Here is a 22,814-nt window from a genome sequence, read left to right as displayed (position 1 = left end):
TAAAAGTTACAAAATCACCATTTTTTGTTAACAAATTGATGGTATTCTCAGCTTAACGTTAAACTACTGATTGTGATATGATGAATTATGATTTTAAAATCTCAAACGACTGCCAATTGTTTAACGAAAAATGATGAGTTTGAAAAATAATGAATATTCGGGTGACAATTTTATAACTTTTAATAGTCGATGGACTTAATAAAATAACTTTCTATAATCAGAGGACTATTTTATATAGTCAAGGGACTTAATAAAGAAGCACCCTATTGTTGAGGGACCATTTGTGTACTTTACCCTAATATTTGCAATTTTTTATTTAAATAATCTGTATTTTTCAAATAAAAATGATTTAAGACGTGGTTTGCATTTATAATTTGTTTTGGTTAAAAGTCATTGAACCAAGACAATTTTTTAGTTGAATAGGATCTAACTCTAAGTAAATGATGGGTAAACTATAAGGATAGTCTCCTATGTTTAGGGTCTGGCTGATTTTGGTCACCAATTTAAAAATTAAGGGGAAATAATCCCTAACATTATTGATTCCTTCGATTTTAGTCCCTTGGATATTAATTTTCGTTAACCCCTTTTGTTTAATTCTCTAACATGGTTGAGGGACTAAAATCGAACGGGAGTTAACGATTGAGGGACTACAATCGAATGGATCAATAATGTTAGGGATTAAAATCGAACGGATTGATAAAATTAGTGATCATCCCCCCTTAATTTTTAAATTGGTGACCAAAGTTGGTCATACTGAAAATATAGGGGACTATCTGTATAGTTTACTCGTAAATGATTTAAGTTAAATCAGAGAATTTATTCCAACTTACTTGATTATCCTGTGTTAATAATCTTCTACTTTTTTATTATAATTGTTGGTAACCCAATTCATCTTTCATTGTCCTTCATTACATAGATTTGTTTTTGTTTTTTATTTTGTTTTAAGACCAGTCTCTGATGATGAATGATGATTCGAGCATCATTTTGAACACTAAATGGGCTATTTTTCGGTCAGAACCTCGTATTCCGGTGAGAGCAACTTCGATCATCATCCCAGAAAACGTGTCCGACGGCACAATCATGGTGGGTCATTATTGAGGTTTAAAGGTGTCGGCCCGTAACAAAATTGGCATTGGGGTGCACAGATATACGCCAACCACCACCGGATATGTCTCGGGACGTTCAATTCCTAGAAAGAGGTTGCCATGGCATACGATAATGCGTCGATCAAGCTACATTGCGACGACGAAACCTATCGGAGCTTCCCCTAGACTGATCTCAATATCCAAGAACCAGTCTTTCAAAGCCTATATTCCGACGGAGATGTGCTAAACATGATCAGGGAGGACTCGTTTCAAGCCAAGTTCGAAGATTTCGTCAAGATTTCGTCAAACAAAGAAGGGGAATCGACCGTTATGTTGGATCATAAACTTGATCCGTTATGGGAGCCTAAACCCACACCCAAACAAATTTGATGTCATTGTTTACATCATATTAGTTAGGTGAAAGTTAGGTATGAAAGTTAGGTGAGTGTTAGGTATTTGTCTATTTTTAATGGTTTAAATTAGTTTATTTGTGTGGTGTAGGATTGTTCTTAAGTAGTATAAATACCCCTCCACATTTTAGTTTATGCATCAAGAAAAATTAAGAGCTTCTAAGTGAGTGAAGAATCAAAGTCTTATAAGAGTGAGTTGTAGTATCTTGTTTTTGAGTGAGAGTGCTCTTGTAATATTTGTTTGAGTTTCAATAAAAGTTGTTTGTGTGAGTGTTTCATTTTCAACAAAGTGGCATCAGAGCTAGTTGGAAATATCGAAGGTCTCTACGAGAGGAATCCACCGCTGCCAAAATCTTCCTAATCTGAGTTCTGACGAGCTGCCAAGCACCGCCGAAAGACTGCTGCCAGAAAATCGAGTTGACTCACCGAGTTGAGCCGAGTCAGCCGAGTTGGAGCCCCTTGACAAGTTGTCCAAGTTTCTCCCAAGAGTTTTTGGCGTTCCGAATTCATCCGTGTAATCAGATTTTGTAAATTCTCATTATATTAAGAGATATGACAAATGATATGGCACCATTCCAAGTTCCGACACTCAACAACAACAACTACGATAACTTGAGTGTAGAAAAAAGACACTTCTTGGATCATAAGATGTGTGGGATATCATAGAGAAAGGCTATAACGAGCCCGCAAATGATGTTGTTTTTGATATTCTTACACCAGATCAAAAGACAACTTTGAAGGATTCAAGAAAGAGAGACAAGAAGGCTCTCTACCTCATCTATCAAACATTAGATGATGATGGTTTTGAAAAGATTTCGAGTGCAAGCTCCAGCAAGGAAGTGTGGGAGAAGCTGCAAACCTCTTACAAAGGATCCGAGCAAGTGAAGAATGCCCGTCTCCAAACATTAAGAGGTGAATTTGAATCCTTACACATGAAATCATCTGAGTCTATTTTAGATTATTTCTCAAGATTAGTAGTTGTTTCTAATCAATTAAAAAAGAAATGGTGAAAAGTTAGAAGATGTGAGGATAATAGAGAAGATACTCCATTTGTTGGATCCCAAATTTGAGCACATCGTCGTGACGATTGAAGAAACTAAAGACTTGGAAGAAATGACGATCGAGTAACTCTAAGGATCATTGCCAGCATACGAAGAGAAACTTAAGAAGAAGCATGGGTTTACTGAGCAACTCCTCAAGCTGCAACTCAAGGATATGCATGAAAGCCAACGCAATGATAGAAACCAACGTGGCTTAGGTATAGGTAGAGGCCATGGACGAGGTGGAAGTCAAGGTCGTGGACGAGGATGGAATTTCAACAATAACAATTCTAACAACAACTATGAGAAATGAGAAAACTTAACACGAGGCATTGGAAAAATCAATCCGAACTCAAAGTATGACAAATCTCAAGTTCGATGTTATAATTGTCAGAAGTTTGGGAATTATGCTTCAAAATGTAGAGCTCCCAACAACAAAATTGAAGAGAAGGCTAACTACGTGGAGGAAAAGATAGATGGCAAAGAAACACTTCTTCTAGCATGAAAGGAAACTGATGGTGGCTAAGCAAATTCCTAGTATCTTGACAGTGGTGCAAGCAATCACATGTGTGGAAGGAAAGACATGTTCATGGAGCTAGACGAGTCAATAAGTGGAAATGTTTCGTTTGGAGATATTCTGCAATAGCAGTGAAAGGGAGAGGTAACATCCTTATCCCTTTGAAAGATGGAAGATATCAATTTATTTCGAATGTATACTATGTGCCCAATATGAAAAGTAACATCTTAAGTTTAGGGCAACTAGTAGAGAAAGGTTATGATATTCATATGAATAATTATAATCTTTCTATAAAAGATGATAAAAATAACTTCATTGGTAAAGTGCCGATGTCAAAGAATATAATGTTCTTGATTAACATACAAAATGATGTTGTAAAGTGCCTGAAAGCTTGCTACAAAGATGCATCATGGCTTTGGTATCTTCGATTTGGGCATCTCAATTTTGGAAGTCTAGAGCTGCTATCTAAGAAGGAGATGGTGAAGGGACTACCTCGCATCAATCATCCTAACCAACTTTGTGAAGGGTGTCTAGTCGGGAAACAATTCTGGAAAAGCTTTTTAAAGGAGTCAGAGCCAAGAAACCACTCGACCTCATCCATACCGATATGTGTAGGCCGATCAAGCCAAGCTCTCTCGGTAATAGTAACTATTTTCTTCTCTTCATTGATGATTTTTCAGGAAAAACCTGGGTATATTTCTTGAAATAGAAGCCAGAAGTTTTTGAAGTCTTTAAAAAGTTCAAAGCAGCAGTGGAGAGAGAAAGCGGTAGAAAGATCAAAGCCATGAGATCTGACCGAGGTGGAGAATTTACTTCCAGGGAGTTTCAAGAGTTCTGTGAAGCAAATGGAATTCATCGACCAATGACACTTCCTAGATCCCCCCAGTAAAATGGCGTGGCAGAAAGAAAGAACAAAACAATTCTCGACATGGCACGAAATATGCTCAAAAGTAAGAAACTACCCAAGGAATTTTGGGTAGAAGCAGTAGCGTGTGCAGTCTACTTTTCAAACCGATCTCCAACAAGAAGTGTATGGGGATAGACACCGCAACATGCATGGAGTGGAAGAAAGCCTGTCATTTCCCACTTGATAATTTTTGGAAGTATAGCCCATGTTCACATACCAGACGAGAGAAGAACGAAGCTTGATGATAAAAGCGAGAGTTTCATCTTCATCACCTATGATGCTAATTCGAAAGTGTTGAGTTAATCGATTGACGGAATCAGCCAAGAGGGGGGTGAATTGGCAATAAAAATTTTGGTGGAAGCTTTTGCAGAAAATTGAAAATAATTGCACAGTGATTTAGAGTGGTTCGATTTTCTCAATCAAAGTCTACGTCCACTACCTTAGTTATCCACACTAAGGATTTTCCACAAATTCACTAATTTGTCTTTCTTTTGAGGACAAAGAGTAACCTTACAAACCCTCAAAAATTATACCCCAAATTCTTGAGAACACTCTCTCCCAAAGAGAACAATACAAATTTTGCAAACTTACAAGGAAATCCTCACAAGGTAGATTGTTTGCACAATTCTAGAACAAAGAAAAGAACACTAAAAAATGAATACAATTGAGCACAATAAGTGTTCTTGAAAGCAAAATGAATATTGAATGAAAAATAGACTTGAAATGCTCAAACTTGAGGTTTGATGCATTCTCTTTGATTCTCTCTTGATTCTAGTTGCTTGATATTTCTTGTTTTTGATCAATGACTTCTAAGCTTGCTTAAATACACCTTGAATCACTTCTGAACGTTGGGGATGATTAGAGAAGATAATATAGCCGTTTTAGTGTGAAAACAATTAATAAAACAACTTGGAGAGTGGGGGGAATCGGTATCCCCTATGGGGAATTGGTTCCCTAAGGGTAAAATTCAAATATTTCGACCGTTACACATGGGGGAATCGGTACCACTTGGGGGGGAATCGGTTACCTCTGAGCATACTGGAATTCTCAGAGCCAAACCATTAAGGGGGAATCGGTACCCCCTTGGGGGGGAATCGGTTCCCTCTGAGCAATCTGGAATTTTTGGCTTTGAAATGGTTCGAAATACTTTGTAAAATTATTTTGAAATTGTTTTAAGATTAAAACTTAATTTTACACTTGAGTAAGGATTAAAAATGATTTTTGAAAGATTTAGAGTAATGTTTTGATATTCGAATAATTATATCGAATATACTTAGAAAACCTTTATTGCACAATCTTAAAATTCATTTAACTTAATTTGTTATATCGAAATATCAAAATGTTTTCAACAATCTCCCCCTTTTTGATATAACAAAACATTTTAGTAATTTTAAGATTTTGAAATCAAAAACCGACATTTTTGAAAATTACTCCCCCTTACTTTAACACTTACTCCTCTTTTAAAATATTTAATAGTTCCCCCCCTTTTTGTGAAATCAAAAAGACATTTGTAAAGAATTTAAACAAGGTTTTGAATTCATTTAGCCAATTGAATATAGTTTAAGCTGCTAAGATCACAATCAAGAGAAACGTTAGCCATTAGTTTCATAATCAATATTCATAATTAATGTGACATGACAAAATTGGTCATATTGCTTAAATGATGTAAATGATGCAGTAATGAATAAATTTAACCACACCAAATATATAAGTTCTCACCATTCATAAATCCCAACAAATTCAAAATCAATCAATCCACAAATTCAAACATTCCAAAATATTCAAAATGTTAAAACAATAATCTTTTAGTTCAAAGCTTTAAAAACTAAGCATAGAATCAAACATCCGGATCGGGAGGAGGAAAACGAGCTTGCATAGCAGCTATTTCGTGAGTGAGTTCATTAATACGCGCGTTGGTTGCTTCGTTGTTTGCACGCATCTCCCAAAGAATTTCTAATTGTTGAGCTCCCATTGTGGATAAATAGGACTCTATAGAAGTAAAGCGCGAATCCATGGTAGCATATCAGAAATCGAATGTCTCCATAAAGGATTGAAAATATGGAGGCATTTGATGCGTTTGTTGTGCTTGCTCCTCGGGCTTCTCAAGCTCATCTTCGGCTTCATCAATGTCTCGCATTAATTGTCCAAGCTCAGGATCGTCGTCAGCTTCTGGTTGTGCTCGTGAAGAACTTGCTCCCAGAGTACTTTCAGACGATCGAATCCATTCACCAGTTTCCTTATCCTTAATCCATCTCGCTTTCGTTAAGGAAAGAATATTAATTTGTTTCTTTAGAGGAAAGGAGGCATCTAGACCAACTCTAAGCCCGACTTTAGAAAATAGGTTACTCAAAATACAACCGTAAACTAGAGATGAACAGAGTTTCTTGTTAGGCACAAGGTTTACGGTTTCAACAATTTCAGCAAAAATGATCTGAGGTAGATTTATTTTAATACCATTTTCAAAACAATGTAACCACCAAAGATCCAAGGATTTAAGAGTAGAATAACGACCTCCGGATGGTCGAAACCACCAAGAAATCATTAGATGAAGAAAACTTTCATGAAGGTCTAAGACACTTGCACTATCCCTTCTTTTATAACGAGATCCTGTGAAGCAAATGGAATTCATCGACCAATGACACTTCCTAGATCCCCCCAGTAAAATGGCGTAGCAGAAAGAAAGAACCAAACAATTCTCGACATGGCACGAAACATGCTCAAAAGCAAGAAACTACCCAAGGAATTTTGGGTAGAAGCAGTAGCGTGTGCAGTCTACTTTTCAAACTGATCTCCAACAAGAAGTGTATGGGGATAGACACCGCAACAAGCATGGAGTGGAAGAAAGCCTGTTATTTCCCACTTTATAATTTTTGGAAGTATAGCCCATGTTCACGTACCAGACGAGAGAAGAACGAAGCTTGATGATAAAAGCGAGAGTTTCATCTTCATCACCTATGATGCTAATTCGAAAGTGTTGAGTTAATCGATTGACGAAATCAGTCAAGAGGGGGGTGAATTGGCAATAAAAATTTTGGTGGAAGCTTTTGCAGAAAATTGAAAATAATTGCACAGCGATTTAGAGTGGTTCGACTTTCTCAATCAAAGTCTACGTCCCCTACCTTAGTTATCCACACTAAGGATTTTCCACAAATTCACTAATTTGTCTTTCTTTTGAGGACAAAGAGTAACCTTACAAACCCTCAAAAATTATACCCCAAATTCTTGAGAACACTCTCTCCCAAAGAAAACAATACAAATTTTGCAAACTTACAAGGAAATCCTCACAAGGTAGATTGTTTGCACAATTCTAGAACAAAGAAAAAAAACACTAAAAATGAATACAATTGAGCACAATAAGTGTTCTTGAAAGCAAAATGAATATTGAATGAAAAATAGACTTGAAATGCTCAAACTTGAGGTTTGATGCATTCTCTTTGATTCTCTCTTGATTCTAGTTGCTTGATATTTCTTGTTTTTGATCAATGGCTTCTAAGCTTGCTTAAATACACCTTGAATCACTTCTGAATGTTGGAGATGATTAGAGAAGATAATATAGCCGTTTTAGTGTGAAAATAATTAATAAAACAGCTTGGAGCGTGGGGGGAATCGGTATCCCCTATGGGGAATTGGTTCCCTAAGTGTAAAATTCAAATATTTCGACCGTTACACATGGGGGAATCGGTACCCCTTGGGGGGGAATCGGTTCCCTCCGAGCATACTGGAATTCTCGGAGCCAAACCATTAAGGGGGGAATCGGTACCCCCTTGGGTGGGAATCGGTTCCCTCTGAGCAATCTGGAATTTTTGGCTTTGAAATGTTTCGAAATACTTTGTAAAATTATTTTGAAATTGTTTTAAGATTAAAACTTAATTTTACACTTGAGTAAGGATTAAAAATATTTTTTGAAAGATTTAGAGTAATGTTTTGATATTCGAATAATTATATTGAATATACTTAGAAAACCTTTATTGCACAATCTTAAAATTCATTTAACTTAATTTGTTATATCGAAATATCAAAATGTTTTCAAAAATCTCCCCCTTTTTGATATAACAAAACATTTTAGTAATTTTAAGATTTTGAAATAAAAAACCGACGTTTTTGAAAATTACTCCCCCTTACTTTAACACTTACTCATCTTTTAAAACATTTAACACTTCTCCCCCTTTTTGTGAAATCAAAAAGACATTTGTAAAGAATTTAAACAAGGTTTTGAATTCATTTAGCCAATTGAATATAGTTTAAGCTGCTAAGATCACAATCAAGAGAAACGTTAGCCATTAGTTTCATAATCAATATTCATAATTAATGTGACATGACAAAATTGGTCATATTGCTAAAATGATGTAAATGATGCAGTAATGAATAAATTTAACCACACCAAATATATAAGTTCTCACCATTCATAAATCCCAACAAATTCAAAATCAATCAATCCACAAATTCAAACATTCCAAAATATTCAAAATGTTAAAACAATAATCTTTTAGTTCAAAGCTTTAAAAACTAAGCATAGAATCAAACATCCGGATCGAGAGGAGGAAAACGAGCTTGCATAGTAGCCATTTCGTGAGTGAGTTCATTAATACGCGCGTTGGTTGCTTCGTTGTTTGCACGCATCTCCCGAAGAATTTCTAATTGTTGAGCTCCCATTGTGGATAAATAGGACTCTATAGAAGTAAAGCGCGAATCCATGGTAGCATATCAGAAATCGAATGTCTCCATAAAGGATTGAAAATATGGAGGCATTTGATGTGTTTGTTGTGCCTGCTCCTCGGGCTTCTCAGGCTCATCTTCAGCTTCATCGATGTCTCGCATTAATTGTTCAAGCTCAGGATCATCGTCAGCTTCTGGTTGTGCTCGTGAAGAACTTGCTCCCGGAGTACTTTCAGACGATCGAATCCATTCACCAGTTTCCTTATCCTTAATCCATCTCGCTTTCGTTAAGGAAAGAATATTAATTTGTTTCTTTAGAGGAAAGGAGGCATCTAGACCAACTCTAAGCCCGACTTTAGAAAATAGGTTACTCAAAATACAACCGTAAACTAGAGATGAACAGAGTTTCTTGTTAGGCACAAGGTTTACGGTTTCAACAATTTCAGCAAAAATGATCTGAGGTAGATTTATTTTAATACCGTTTTCAAAACAATGTAACCACCAAAGATCCAAGGCTTTAAGAGTAGAATAACGACCTTCGGATGGTCGAAACCACCAAGAAATCATTAGATGAAGAAAACTTTCATGAAGGTCTAAGACACTTGCACTATCCCTTCTTTTATAACGAGATCCTGTGAAGCAAATGGAATTCATCGACCAATGACACTTCCTAGATCCCCCCAGTAAAATGGCGTAGCAGAAAGAAAGAACCAAACAATTCTCGACATGGCACGAAACATGCTCAAAAGCAAGAAACTACCCAAGGAATTTTGGGTAGAAGCAGTAGCGTGTGCAGTCTACTTTTCAAACTGATCTCCAACAAGAAGTGTATGGGGATAGACACCGCAACAAGCATGGAGTGGAAGAAAGCCTGTTATTTCCCACTTTATAATTTTTGGAAGTATAGCCCATGTTCACGTACCAGACGAGAGAAGAACGAAGCTTGATGATAAAAGCGAGAGTTTCATCTTCATCACCTATGATGCTAATTCGAAAGTGTTGAGTTAATCGATTGACGAAATCAGTCAAGAGGGGGGTGAATTGGCAATAAAAATTTTGGTGGAAGCTTTTGCAGAAAATTGAAAATAATTGCACAGCGATTTAGAGTGGTTCGACTTTCTCAATCAAAGTCTACGTCCCCTACCTTAGTTATCCACACTAAGGATTTTCCACAAATTCACTAATTTGTCTTTCTTTTGAGGACAAAGAGTAACCTTACAAACCCTCAAAAATTATACCCCAAATTCTTGAGAACACTCTCTCCCAAAGAAAACAATACAAATTTTGCAAACTTACAAGGAAATCCTCACAAGGTAGATTGTTTGCACAATTCTAGAACAAAGAAAAAAAACACTAAAAATGAATACAATTGAGCACAATAAGTGTTCTTGAAAGCAAAATGAATATTGAATGAAAAATAGACTTGAAATGCTCAAACTTGAGGTTTGATGCATTCTCTTTGATTCTCTCTTGATTCTAGTTGCTTGATATTTCTTGTTTTTGATCAATGGCTTCTAAGCTTGCTTAAATACACCTTGAATCACTTCTGAATGTTGGAGATGATTAGAGAAGATAATATAGCCGTTTTAGTGTGAAAATAATTAATAAAACAGCTTGGAGCGTGGGGGGAATCGGTATCCCCTATGGGGAATTGGTTCCCTAAGTGTAAAATTCAAATATTTCGACCGTTACACATGGGGGAATCGGTACCCCTTGGGGGGGAATCGGTTCCCTCCGAGCATACTGGAATTCTCGGAGCCAAACCATTAAGGGGGGAATCGGTACCCCCTTGGGTGGGAATCGGTTCCCTCTGAGCAATCTGGAATTTTTGGCTTTGAAATGTTTCGAAATACTTTGTAAAATTATTTTGAAATTGTTTTAAGATTAAAACTTAATTTTACACTTGAGTAAGGATTAAAAATATTTTTTTGAAAGATTTAGAGTAATGTTTTGATATTCGAATAATTATATTGAATATACTTAGAAAACCTTTATTGCACAATCTTAAAATTCATTTAACTTAATTTGTTATATCGAAATATCAAAATGTTTTCAAAAATCTCCCCCTTTTTGATATAACAAAACATTTTAGTAATTTTAAGATTTTGAAATAAAAAACCGACGTTTTTGAAAATTACTCCCCCTTACTTTAACACTTACTCATCTTTTAAAACATTTAACACTTCTCCCCCTTTTTGTGAAATCAAAAAGACATTTGTAAAGAATTTAAACAAGGTTTTGAATTCATTTAGCCAATTGAATATAGTTTAAGCTGCTAAGATCAAAATCAAGAGAAACGTTAGCCATTAGTTTCATAATCAATATTCATAATTAATGTGACATGACAAAATTGGTCATATTGCTAAAATGATGTAAATGATGCAGTAATGAATAAATTTAACCACACCAAATATATAAGTTCTCACCATTCATAAATCCCAACAAATTCAAAATCAATCAATCCACAAATTCAAACATTCCAAAATATTCAAAATGTTAAAACAATAATCTTTTAGTTCAAAGCTTTAAAAACTAAGCATAGAATCAAACATCCGGATCGAGAGGAGGAAAACGAGCTTGCATAGTAGCCATTTCGTGAGTGAGTTCATTAATACGCGCGTTGGTTGCTTCGTTGTTTGCACGCATCTCCCGAAGAATTTCTAATTGTTGAGCTCCCATTGTGGATAAATAGGACTCTATAGAAGTAAAGCGCGAATCCATGGTAGCATATCAGAAATCGAATGTCTCCATAAAGGATTGAAAATATGGAGGCATTTGATGTGTTTGTTGTGCCTGCTCCTCGGGCTTCTCAGGCTCATCTTCAGCTTCATCGATGTCTCGCATTAATTGTTCAAGCTCAGGATCATCGTCAGCTTCTGGTTGTGCTCGTGAAGAACTTGCTCCCGGAGTACTTTCAGACGATCGAATCCATTCACCAGTTTCCTTATCCTTAATCCATCCCGCTCTCGTTAAGGAAAGAAGATTAATTTGTTTCTTTAGAGGAAAGGAGGCATCTAGACCAACTCTAAGCCCGACTTTAGAAAATAGGTTACTCAAAATGCAACCGTAAACTAGAGATGAACAGAGTTTCTTGTTAGGTACAAGGTTTACGGTTTCAACAATTTCAGCAAAAATGATCTGAGGTAGATTTATTTTAATACCGTTTTCAAAACAATGTAACCACCAAAGATCCAAGGCTTTAAGAGTAGAATAACGACCTTCGGATGGTCGAAACCACCAAGAAATCATTAGATGAAGAAAACTTTCATGAAGGTCTAAGACACTTGCACTATCCCTTCTTTTATAACGAGATCCTAAGATTTGTTTTTCATTTGAAATACCATCATTATCTAATCCGAATGCATTGGCTATGTAAGCCGAGTCAATATATAAGAATTGTCCTAGGAGGTAGGAACGAATTCCTATGGTTTCGGTTTCAGTTTGGTTTTTAACACAAACGGCATTAGAATAAAAAATACGAACAAGTTGATGGTAGACAATGAGTTCAAGATCAAAACGTTTTGTCAAATTTCCACTCTTGTAAAAGAGGAAGATATTTAAAATTAATATCTAACATAGCTTGACGAGAAGGAATACGTTCTTCTATAATTTTGTAAGAGTCGAAACATTGATAATACCAAAAACGATGATTTCTAGGACCAGGATGATTGAAGCACAAATTTTGGATAGTCAAATTAGGATCAATGGGATTAGGATTAGGAATTGGATTTTTAGGAATAGGATGCGGATTTGGAGGTGGATTTGGATGACGGTGTGAGCGACTAGATGATGACCTAGCATGTTTAGGATTGGACATGGTTTAGGAAATCGAAATAGAATGGATAACCTGCAATTTAGAAAACACATGTATGCAATTCAATCAATCCCAAAACTCAATTGAGTCCTCAATATTTCAAGGTTCTCTAAATCAATCCTAATAGGCAAAGTTTTTGAAAGCTTTTGAAAAATACGATTTTGAGAAACAATATATGTATAGTTTTCATAACAACAACATAATTTAATCAAAATACAATAATTTGAAAAACATTTTTTTTATTTCGAAAATTTCAAAATTTTTGAAAAATTCTTGTGTTTTTGATGAAATTAGTTGTAATACCTAGTTTCTAATCACTAAACAATCAATGCCCGATCTAAAGTTCAACCTATAACTAATTAAAACTAGTTCTATGTTCATAAATTGATGAAATATAATTTTTGGAAAAATACCTTGAAGGATTTCGGATTTGAGTGAGATTAGATGAAGTTTACACATTTTTTATGATTCCAACAGGTTTAGAAGATGGTATTTGAAGTGAATTATGATTAAAACCGATGATTTGAAGCAAAAATGGAGATTTGAGAGTTTAGAGAGGAGAAAACGGCGGAAGGAAGAAGAAAAGAAGAGGGTTTGAACAAAAACTAAGGGTTCTGCCCGATAAAACCAGAACCCCAGGGGGGTATCGATTCCCCTGTGGGGGGAATCGGTTCCCCTTCAAAGGGGTAATCGGTTCCCTCATGGGGGTATCGATTCCCTCTGCACCAAAATGCTAAAATCCAATTTTAAACACACAAAATGCTAAATTAATTTTCTCTAGTGGTATTGGCAACACATATATTGAAAATTAATCATGTTCAAACAATCAAATTATTCTTTAAACGATATTTAAACATAAAATTAATTTTTCATCAAGAATCATAAACTACCCCTAACTAATAGCAATGAATGCAATCAAAAATTAGCATTTTTAGTCTTAAAAGTGCTAAAATTAATTTAAACACTAAGTGAAGATAGGTTGGTCAAACCTAATTCTCTCCTAAGTGTCCAAAATCTTTCCTTGTCTAAAGGTTTTGTAAAGATATCCGCTAATTGGTGCAAAGTATCAACAGATTCTAAAACTACATATTCCTTAGTGATATGGTCTCTAATGAAGTGATGTCTTATTTCAATGTGCTTAGTTCTAGAGTGTTGGATGGGATTTTTAGTGAGACAAATAGCACTAGTATTGTAACACTTGATAGGAATAGTACCAACTTCAATTCCATAATCAAAAAGTTGTTGTTTCATCCATAAAACTTGTGCACAACAACTACCAGGTGAAATGTATTCGGCTTCAGTGGTAGATAATGCAACACAATTTTATTTATTTGAATACCAAGAAATCAGCATATTTCCAAAAATTGGCAAGTACCGGAGGTGCTTTTCCTATCTAATTTGCATCCTCCATAATCCGCATCAGAAAAAGCATGCAAGCTAAAGCTAGAGTCTCTAGGATACCAAAGTCCTAAACTAGGAGTGTCCTTAAGGTATCTAAAGATTCTCTTAACAGCTAGTAAATGTGATTCCTTAGGGCATGATTGAAATCTAGCACATAAGCAAACACTAAAAATAATGTCCGGTATACTTATAGTTAGATAAAGTAGAGATCCAATCATTGACCTATATAATTTAACATCTACACATTTACCTCCTTCATCTAAGTCAAGCTTTGTTGAAGAGCTCATTGGAGTGTCATGAGGTTTGCCATTTTCCAGTCCAAACTTCTTGAGCATATCTTTGACGTACTTGGCTTGATTGATGAAGATGCCATCTTTTCTTTGCTTGATTTGGAGTCCCAAGAAAAATGAGAGATCCCCCATCATGCTCATTTCGAATTCACTTTGCATTAGCTTGGAAAATTCTTGGCAAAGAACATCATTAGTAGAACCAAATATTATATCATCAACATAAATTTGAACTACTCATAAATCTTTACCTTTATGCTTTAAAAACAATGTAGTGTCAACCTTCCCTTTTGAAAAACCTTTTTCAATTAAAAATTTGACAATCTTTCATACCAAGCTCTTGGAGCTTGTTTTAAACCATAAAGTGTTTTTGTCAATTTAAGAACATGATCCGAAAATTTTGAATCTTCAAAACCTGGAGGTTGTTCCACATACACTTCTTCCTTTATAAAACCATTTAAAAATGCACTTTTAACATCCATTTGATATAATTTAAATTCATGAAAACATGCAAATGCTAGTAACATTCTAATTGCTTCCATCCTAGCTACGGGAGCATATGTTTCATCATAGTCTATGCCCTCTTCTTGAGTATACCCTTGAGCAACAAGTCTAGCCTTGTTTCTCACTATATTACCACTCTCATCAAGCTTATTCCTAAATACCCATCTAGTACCTACAGTAGATTTATTACTAGGCCTTTCAACTAATGTCCATACTTTACTTCTCTCAAATTGATTTAACTCTTCTTGCATAGCCATAATCCAATGTTCATCATTTAATGCTTCTTTAATATTCTTAGGCTCTATGCATGAGATAAATGCAATATAATTACAAATATTTCTAAGAGAAGATCGAGTTGTTACCCCTTTGGATTGATCACCTATAATTTCACCATCCTTGACATAGTTGTACTCTCTTGGATAAGATATTTCCCTTTCTTCAATGGTTGGATTCTCAAGAGGATCACGAGTTTCCTCATTTTTCGTTTCTTTCTTTGATGATGGTTCTTCAACATCATGTCTAACTTTATTTGTATTTATAACACCTACATCATCATTCACACAAGAATCCTTCCTCGGAAGGGGATTATCATCGAAAACAACATGTATAGACTCTTCTACAACTAAAGTTCTTTTATTAAATACTCGATAAGCTTTAGAATTTAAGGAATAACCCAGAAAAATTCCTTCATCACTTTTAGCAACAAACTTGCCAAGGTTCTTTTTACCGTTGTTTAAAACAAAACATTTACATCCAAAAGGATAAAAATAGCTAATGTTAGGCTTTTTATTTTTGAAAATTTCATATGGAGTTTTCTTTAAAATTGGCCTAATCATTACTCGATTTATAACATAACAAGCGGTATTTGTGGCTTCCGCCCAAAATTATTTTGGCAAATTATTTTCACAAAGCATGGTTTTAGCCATTTCTTCTAAAGTTTGATTTTTCCTCTCAACAACTCCATTTTGTTGAGGGGTTCTAGGTGCTGAAAAATTATGGCTAATACCATTAGAATTACAAAACTCAATAAATCCAAGATTTTCAAATTCAGTGCCATGATCACTCCTAACACTAGTTATAGAGTAACCTTTTTCATTTTGGATTATTTTTGAAAATGTGATGAAATATTCTAATGCTTCATCTTTAGTACTTTAAAATAGAACCCAAGTATATCTAGAATAGTCATCTACCAAGACAAATGCATATTGTTTTCCACCCAAGCTAGTAGTCCTAGTTGGCCCAAAAAGATCTATATGGATCAATTGTAATACTCTACTAGTTGATACGTCATTAATGGATTTAAAAGAAACTCGTTTTTGTTTTCCTTTAGCACAAGCATCACATATTTTATCATTATCAAATTTAAGCTTAGGCAACCCTCGAACTAAATCACCTTGAATTAGCCGTTGCAAAACACTCATACTAGCATGTCCTAGTCTCCTATGCCATAACCAACTATCATGTTCATCCTTAGCAACTAGGCACAAATTAGTCATATCAATAGAATCTAAATGCACCATGTATATGTTTCTTATTCTATGACCAACAAGCATAATCTGATTAGATGCAATGTCAATGACTTTACAACCATTAATATCAAACATGACATTGAATCCCTTATCACAAAATTGACTAATACTCAATAGATTATGCTTTAATCCATTCACATATAAAACATTCTTAATTTGTATGGAAGAGGTATTACCAATAGTACCAATACCTTCAATGTGACCTTTTGAATCATCACCAAAAGTCACTTCTCCTCCATTTTTGGCGTTAAGCTTAATGAATCGGCTTTTGTCTCCGGTCATGTGTCTTGACCATCCACTATCAAGGTACCAAGAGTTTGAATTTGTTTCTCGTGCCTTGTAGCAATGCTCCTTTTCCTACAAATATAGATTAATTTCTAATTTTTGGTACCCAAATTCTTTTGGGTCCATATTCATTAGTTTCCAAAATCCTAGTCCCCTTAGGTATCCATTTGTGTAGGATATCCTTATCTTTAGTAGTAATGAGCTCCGTAGGAACCCATATACTTCTAACGATTTTTCCATTAGAGGTTATTTGGGGACCTCTATGATTGTAGTTTTTAAAACTTTTTCTAACAAAGTTGGATTTTGAATTTTCTCCACTTTCAAAACGTTTTGTTCTAACTTTATCAAAAGAAGCTTTAAGATCATCAATTTTCTTTTGATGATCATCATTGACCTTTGAAAGTAAATTTTGCAAATCTAAATTTTTCTTTTCAAACTCTTCTAGTTTGATTTGCAAATCTTTGATTTTACTTTCAAGATCGTTGTTGGTTTTGGATATGAGTTTATTTTCATTTTTCAATTTTGAAACATCATTTTTATATTTTAAAAACAATTTCTCATAATCCGAAGCCAACCTGTTATATTCCTCTAATAGCTCATCATAAGATAAATCATCAAAATCAGATGAGTTAGAGGTTACCTTAGAATCTTCCCTGAATGCCATCAAGCACAAGTTTGCTACTTCTTGTTCCTCTTCATCGAAACCTTCTTCATCGCTCCATGTAGCCACATGAGCTTTGTGCTTATTCTTTGATTGACCCTTCCTCTTTAATTATGGGCAATCGTATTTGACATGCCCTGGCTTTTTTCATTCATAACAAATGATCGGGTCCTTTTCTTTTGGTTCATTTTTGAGGCCTTTATTTCGGTTGAATTTTCTTCCTCGGTAAGGTCTCATCATTTTTCTGAACCGTTTGGCAAACAATGTCATTTCCTCGTCATCGTCATCGTCATCGTCATCTTCATCCGAATCACTCTCATTTTTTGTGGATTTGAGAGCAACACCAATGTTTTTCTTCTTCTCCTTCTCCTTTGGTGTCTCTTCAATCTTATCAAGGTCCACCTCATCTTCAAGCATCATTTCATGAGTAAGGAGTGAACCAATTATCTCTTCAATAGTTAAGGATGTTAGATCCTTAGACTCGATGATTGTCGTATTCTTTGATTGCCACGATTTTGGGAGGGAGTAGACTAACTTCCTCACAAGCTTTTCATTTGAAATGATCTCTCCATATGATTTGAGACCACTAAAAATCGTTGAAAATCTATCCGTCATAGCTTTGATATCTTCATTTGGTTTCATCCTGAAATTTTCATAGCTATGCGTTAGAATACTAATTTTAGATTTCTTTACCTCATCGGTACCTTCATGAGTGACTTGAAATTTGTTCCATATTTCTTTGGCGGTTGTATAAGATGAAACTCTTCCGTATTCATCTGGTCCAAGAGCACAAAATATTATATGGATGGCTTTGGAGTTGAGCTGGAACATTTTTGTCTCTCCTTCACTCCATAATCTTGGATGAGTGAGAGGCTTGAAGTATCATTCTTCTATGACATTCCATGCTCCCATGTCACTTGCTTGAATGAAGTACATCATTCTATTCTTCCAATAGGCATAGTTAGCCCCATTGAAGAAAGAAGGCTTATTGACAGGCATCGAATCGAGACCGGAGTCGAAGTTTGAAGCGAAGGCCATTGATGACTTTGATTATCGATATAACTCTTCCCGAATCGACTCAAGAGGTGATTAAACCTTCAAATGAGTTAGGCTCTGATTCCAATTGTTGAGTTAATCAATTGACGGAATCGACCAAGAGGGGGGTGAATTGGCAATAAAAATTTTAGTGAAAGCTTTTGCAGAAAATTGAAAATAATTGCACAATGATTTAGAGTGGTTCGACTTTCTCAATAAAAGTCTACGTCCACTACCTTAGCTATCTACACTAAGGATTTTCCACAAATTCACTAATTTGTCTTTCTTTTGAGAACAAAGAGTAACCTTACAAACCCTCAAGAATTATACCCCAAATTCTTGAGAACACTCTCTCCCAAAGAGAACAATAAAAAATTTTGCAAACTTACAAGGAAATCCTCACAAGGTAGATTATTTGCACAATTCTAGAACAAAGAAAAGAACACTAAAAAATGAATACAATTGAGAACAATAAGTGTTCTTGAAAGTAAAATGAATATTGAATGAAAAATAGACTTGAAAGGATCAAACTTGAGGTTTGATGCATTCTCTTTGATTCTCTCTTGATTCTAGTTGCTTGATATTTCTTGTTTTTGATCAATGGCTTCTAAGCTTGCTTAAATATACCTTGAATCACTTCTGAACATTAGGGATGATTATAGAAGATAATATAGCCGTTTTAGTGTGAAAATAATTAATAAAACATCTTAGAGAGTGGGGGGAATCGGTACCCCCTATGGGGAATCGGTTCCCTAAGTGTAAAATTCAAATATTTCGACCGTTACACAGGGGGGAATCGGTACCCTCTGGGGGGGAATCGGTTCCCTCCGAGCATACTAGAATTCTCAGAGCCAAACCATTAAGGGGGAATCGGTACCCCCTTGGGGGGAATCGGTTCCCTCTGAGCAATCTGGAATTTTTGGCTTTGAAATGGTTCGAAATACTTTGTAAAATTATTTTGAAATTGTTTTAAGATTAAAACTTAATTTTACACTTGAGTAAGGATTAAAAATGATTTTTGAAAGATTTAGAGTAATGTTTTGATATTCGAATAATTATATCGAATATACTTAGAAAACCTTTATTGCACAATCTTAAAATTCATTTAACTTAATTTTTTATATCAAAATATCAAAATGTTTTCAACAGAAAGGCTACAAGCTGTACAATCCATATAATAAGAAGATTGTAATTAGTCGAGATTTGGTCTTCAATGATTAAGGAGAATGATATTTTAACTCTCATGCAAATGACTTCAATTTCTTTCCTCAGATTTAAGAAGATGAGCAGATAATGAGGGAACAACTAGGTAAACCTCAACAAGAGCTTGAAACTCCACATACTTCACTAACATCAACCATTCAAGGAGACTCATCACCTTCGTCATCGTCAAGTGGGAGTCAAAGTGAAAGAGTTGTGCAACGTACAAGAAGCCTTAAAGATCTCTATGAGGTAACTGAATTACAATATAATCTTACATTATTTTGTCTGTTTGTCGATTATGAACCAGTGAGCTTTCAAGAAGCAGTACAAGAAAAGAAATGGAGAGATGTGATGGACGAAGAAATCAAGGCCATCGAGAAGAATGATACATGAGAACTTACCTCACATCCCAAGGGATATAAGGCGATAGGTGTCAAATGGGTGTACAAAACAAAGCAAAACGCCAAAGGAGAGATTGAAAGTCACAAAACGAGGCTAGTTGTTAAAAGCTATAGTCAAAAGGCTGAAATTGACTATGATGAGGTATTTGCTCTTGTTGCTCGATTGGAGACTATCATATTATTCATTTCTTTGGCAGCTCAAAATAAGTGGAAGATACAACAGATGGATGTAAAGTCTGCCTTCCTAAATAGAGTTCTTGAAGAGGAAGTCTATAATCAACAACCATCAGGCTACGAATTCAAAGGGCACGAAGACAAGGCGTTGAAGTTGAAGAAGGCTCTTTACGGGCTAAAACAAGCACCAAGAGCATGGAATAGCCGAATCAACAAGTATTTCCAAGAGAATGGCTTCCACAAATGTCCCTACGAGCACGCTTTATATATCAAGATCAAAGATTGAGATATTTTGATCATGTGCCTCTACGTGGACGATTTGATTTTCACCAGAAGCAACTCAAATATGTTTAATGAATTCAAGGATGTGATGATGAAGGAATTTAAGATGATAAACATGGGGCTCATGGTGTACTACCTTGGCATTGAAGTTAAGCAAGATGAAATTTTCATTTAATAGGAAAGCTATGCAAAGGAGATACTGAAGAAGTTCAAGATGGGGAACTGTAAGCTAATAAGCACACCGACAAAATACGGGATCAAGATGTCCAAACATGAAGAAGGAAAAAGTGTAGATCCAACATTCTTCAAAAGTTTGGTAGAAAGTTTACGTTATCTAACTTGCACGAGGCCCGATATTCTTCATGCAATTGGATTGGTTAATCACTACATAGAATCTCCAACAACCACCCATTTTAAAGCCGCAAAGAGAATTCTTCGCTATCTGAAAGGTACAATTGACTTTGGCTTATTCTATGCAGTTTCAAATGATTACAAACTTGTTGGATATAACGATAGTGATTGGGGTGGAGACATAGATAATCGAAGGAGCACTACTGGATTCGTATTTTTCATGGGAGATAGTGCTTTCACATGGATGTCAAAGAAACAACCGATTGTCTACTTGTGAAGTGGAATATGTTGCTGCTACCTCAAGCGTTTATCATGCAATTTAGCTTATAAATCTATTGAAGGAGATAGGTTTGATACATGAAGAGCCTACCAAGGTTTGTGTCGAAAACAAGTCAGCTATTGCCTTAGCAAAGAATCCAATATTCCATTATTGAAGCAAGCACATTGATATTCACTACCACTATATAAGGGAGTGTGTTGCAAGAAACGATGTGGAAGTTCAATACGTGAAGTCACAAGATCAAGTTTCTGATATTTTTACCAAACCACTGACAAGGGAAAACTTCATAAGATTAGGGAACTTACTATGAGTCACAAGATCAAGTTTAAGGGGGTGTTGGATCATAAACTTGATCCATTATGGGAGCCTAAACCCATACCTAAACTAATTTGATGTCATTATTTACATCAAATTAGTTAGGTGAAAGTTAGGTATGAAAGTTAGGTGAGTGTTAGGTATTTGTCTATTTTTAATGGTTTAAATTTGTTTATTTGTGTGGTGAATGATTGTTCTTAAGTAGTATAAATACCCATCCCCATTTTATTTTATGCATCAAGAAAAATTAAGAGCTTCTAAGTGAGTAAAGAAGTAAAGTCTTATATGAGTGAAGAAGCAAAGTCTTATAAGAGTGAGTTGTAATATCTTATTTTTGAGTGAGAGTGCTCTTGTAATATTTGTTTGAGTTTTAATAAAAGTTGTTTGTATGGGTGTTTCATTTCCAACACATTAATCTTAACGAGAAGCTCGTATATGGCGATACGCAGTTTTCATGCACGCAACTTTTCTAAAAGGAATTGACACCGAACGACGTCGGTAAGCTTAACTGGCTCGTGATCCCTAAAAAATAGGCCGTTAAACACTTCCCTTGAATTCGTGACACCGATCGACGGAGCTCAGCCGGTGGTGGGATTGAGGACGCCGAGCTCGTCTTCTATGACATGGTAATGAAGACATGGAAATTTCTTTACTTCTATTGGAGGAGCAGCCAGATCTTTATGTTCATAAGGGGATAGAGCCGGTTCATGAAGGAGAAAAAACTTCGGTGATAAAGATGTCGTGACGATTTACGCATGCGAGTGCCCTAGAGGGGATCAAAACGGTAGGAATTTCTTCCTCATTGATGTGAATTACAATGTTGGGAAAGATATATCGACCGATGACGACGGTCGGAAGGATAATATTGAGATGGAGTTAGAGCTGAATTTAGGGAATAAAAGTTACTGTAATATTAGTAGTGAAGATAGAGCATTAGAGAAGACAAGTGTTAACCTTTTTAGAGTACAGATCAACTGATGAACATACGTGCGTATATACGATCTATTAATCAAATCATTTGAATGAATCGCTTTTCTTTTTATATGATTCATATTAATTGGTCAATATATTGATACCGATGATTATATTAAAAAATCATCTAAAAGTTTTTTCGATCTTATTTATATTTGATTTCTATGAAAAAATAACCAAAATAATATATAAAAAAAAGATTTTCAAAAAAATCCACTTCGAGGATTAGTTTTTAGATTAGGCTAATTGTTACATTGTAATGAAGAAGACTCAGAGAATACTACACGTATTCAGTTCAAATATGGAAGACGCATAAATAACAATATGTCTTTGTTGAGTTAATCGATCGACGAATATAACCAAGTGGGGGTGAATTGGCAATTAAAATTTCGGTGGAAGCTTTTACAGAAAATTGAAAATATTTGCACAGCGATTTAGAGTGGTTTGACTTTCTCAACCAAAGTCTACGTCCACTACCTTAGCTATCCACACTAAGGATTTTCCACAAATTCACTAATTTGTCTTTCTTTTGAGGACAAAGAGTAACCTTACAAATCCCTCAACAATTATACCCCAAATTCTTGAGAACACTCTCTCCCAAAGAGAACAATACAAATTTTGCAAACTTACAAGAAAATCCTCACAAGGCAAGATGTTTGCACAATTCTAGAACAAAGAAAGAACATTAAAGAATAATATAATTGA

The 22,814-nt window shown here is 35.2% G+C and overlaps 1 pseudogene; it reads left to right on the top strand.

The window, feature by feature from the left end:
* Nucleotides 1-995: 995 nt before the first annotated feature.
* On the top strand, nucleotides 996-22,115 carry LOC120182881 (annotated as a pseudogene).
* The last annotated feature ends 699 nt before the right edge of the window (nucleotides 22,116-22,814 follow it).

Source organism: Hibiscus syriacus, unplaced genomic scaffold, assembly GCF_006381635.1.
Source record: "Hibiscus syriacus cultivar Baekdansim isolate YM2019G1 unplaced genomic scaffold, ASM638163v2 tig00112738_pilon, whole genome shotgun sequence".
In the NCBI taxonomy this organism is placed as follows: domain Eukaryota; kingdom Viridiplantae; phylum Streptophyta; class Magnoliopsida; order Malvales; family Malvaceae; genus Hibiscus; species Hibiscus syriacus.
Note: the sequence above shows the minus strand (reverse complement) of the source record. Positions and strands in the feature narration are given on the sequence as shown.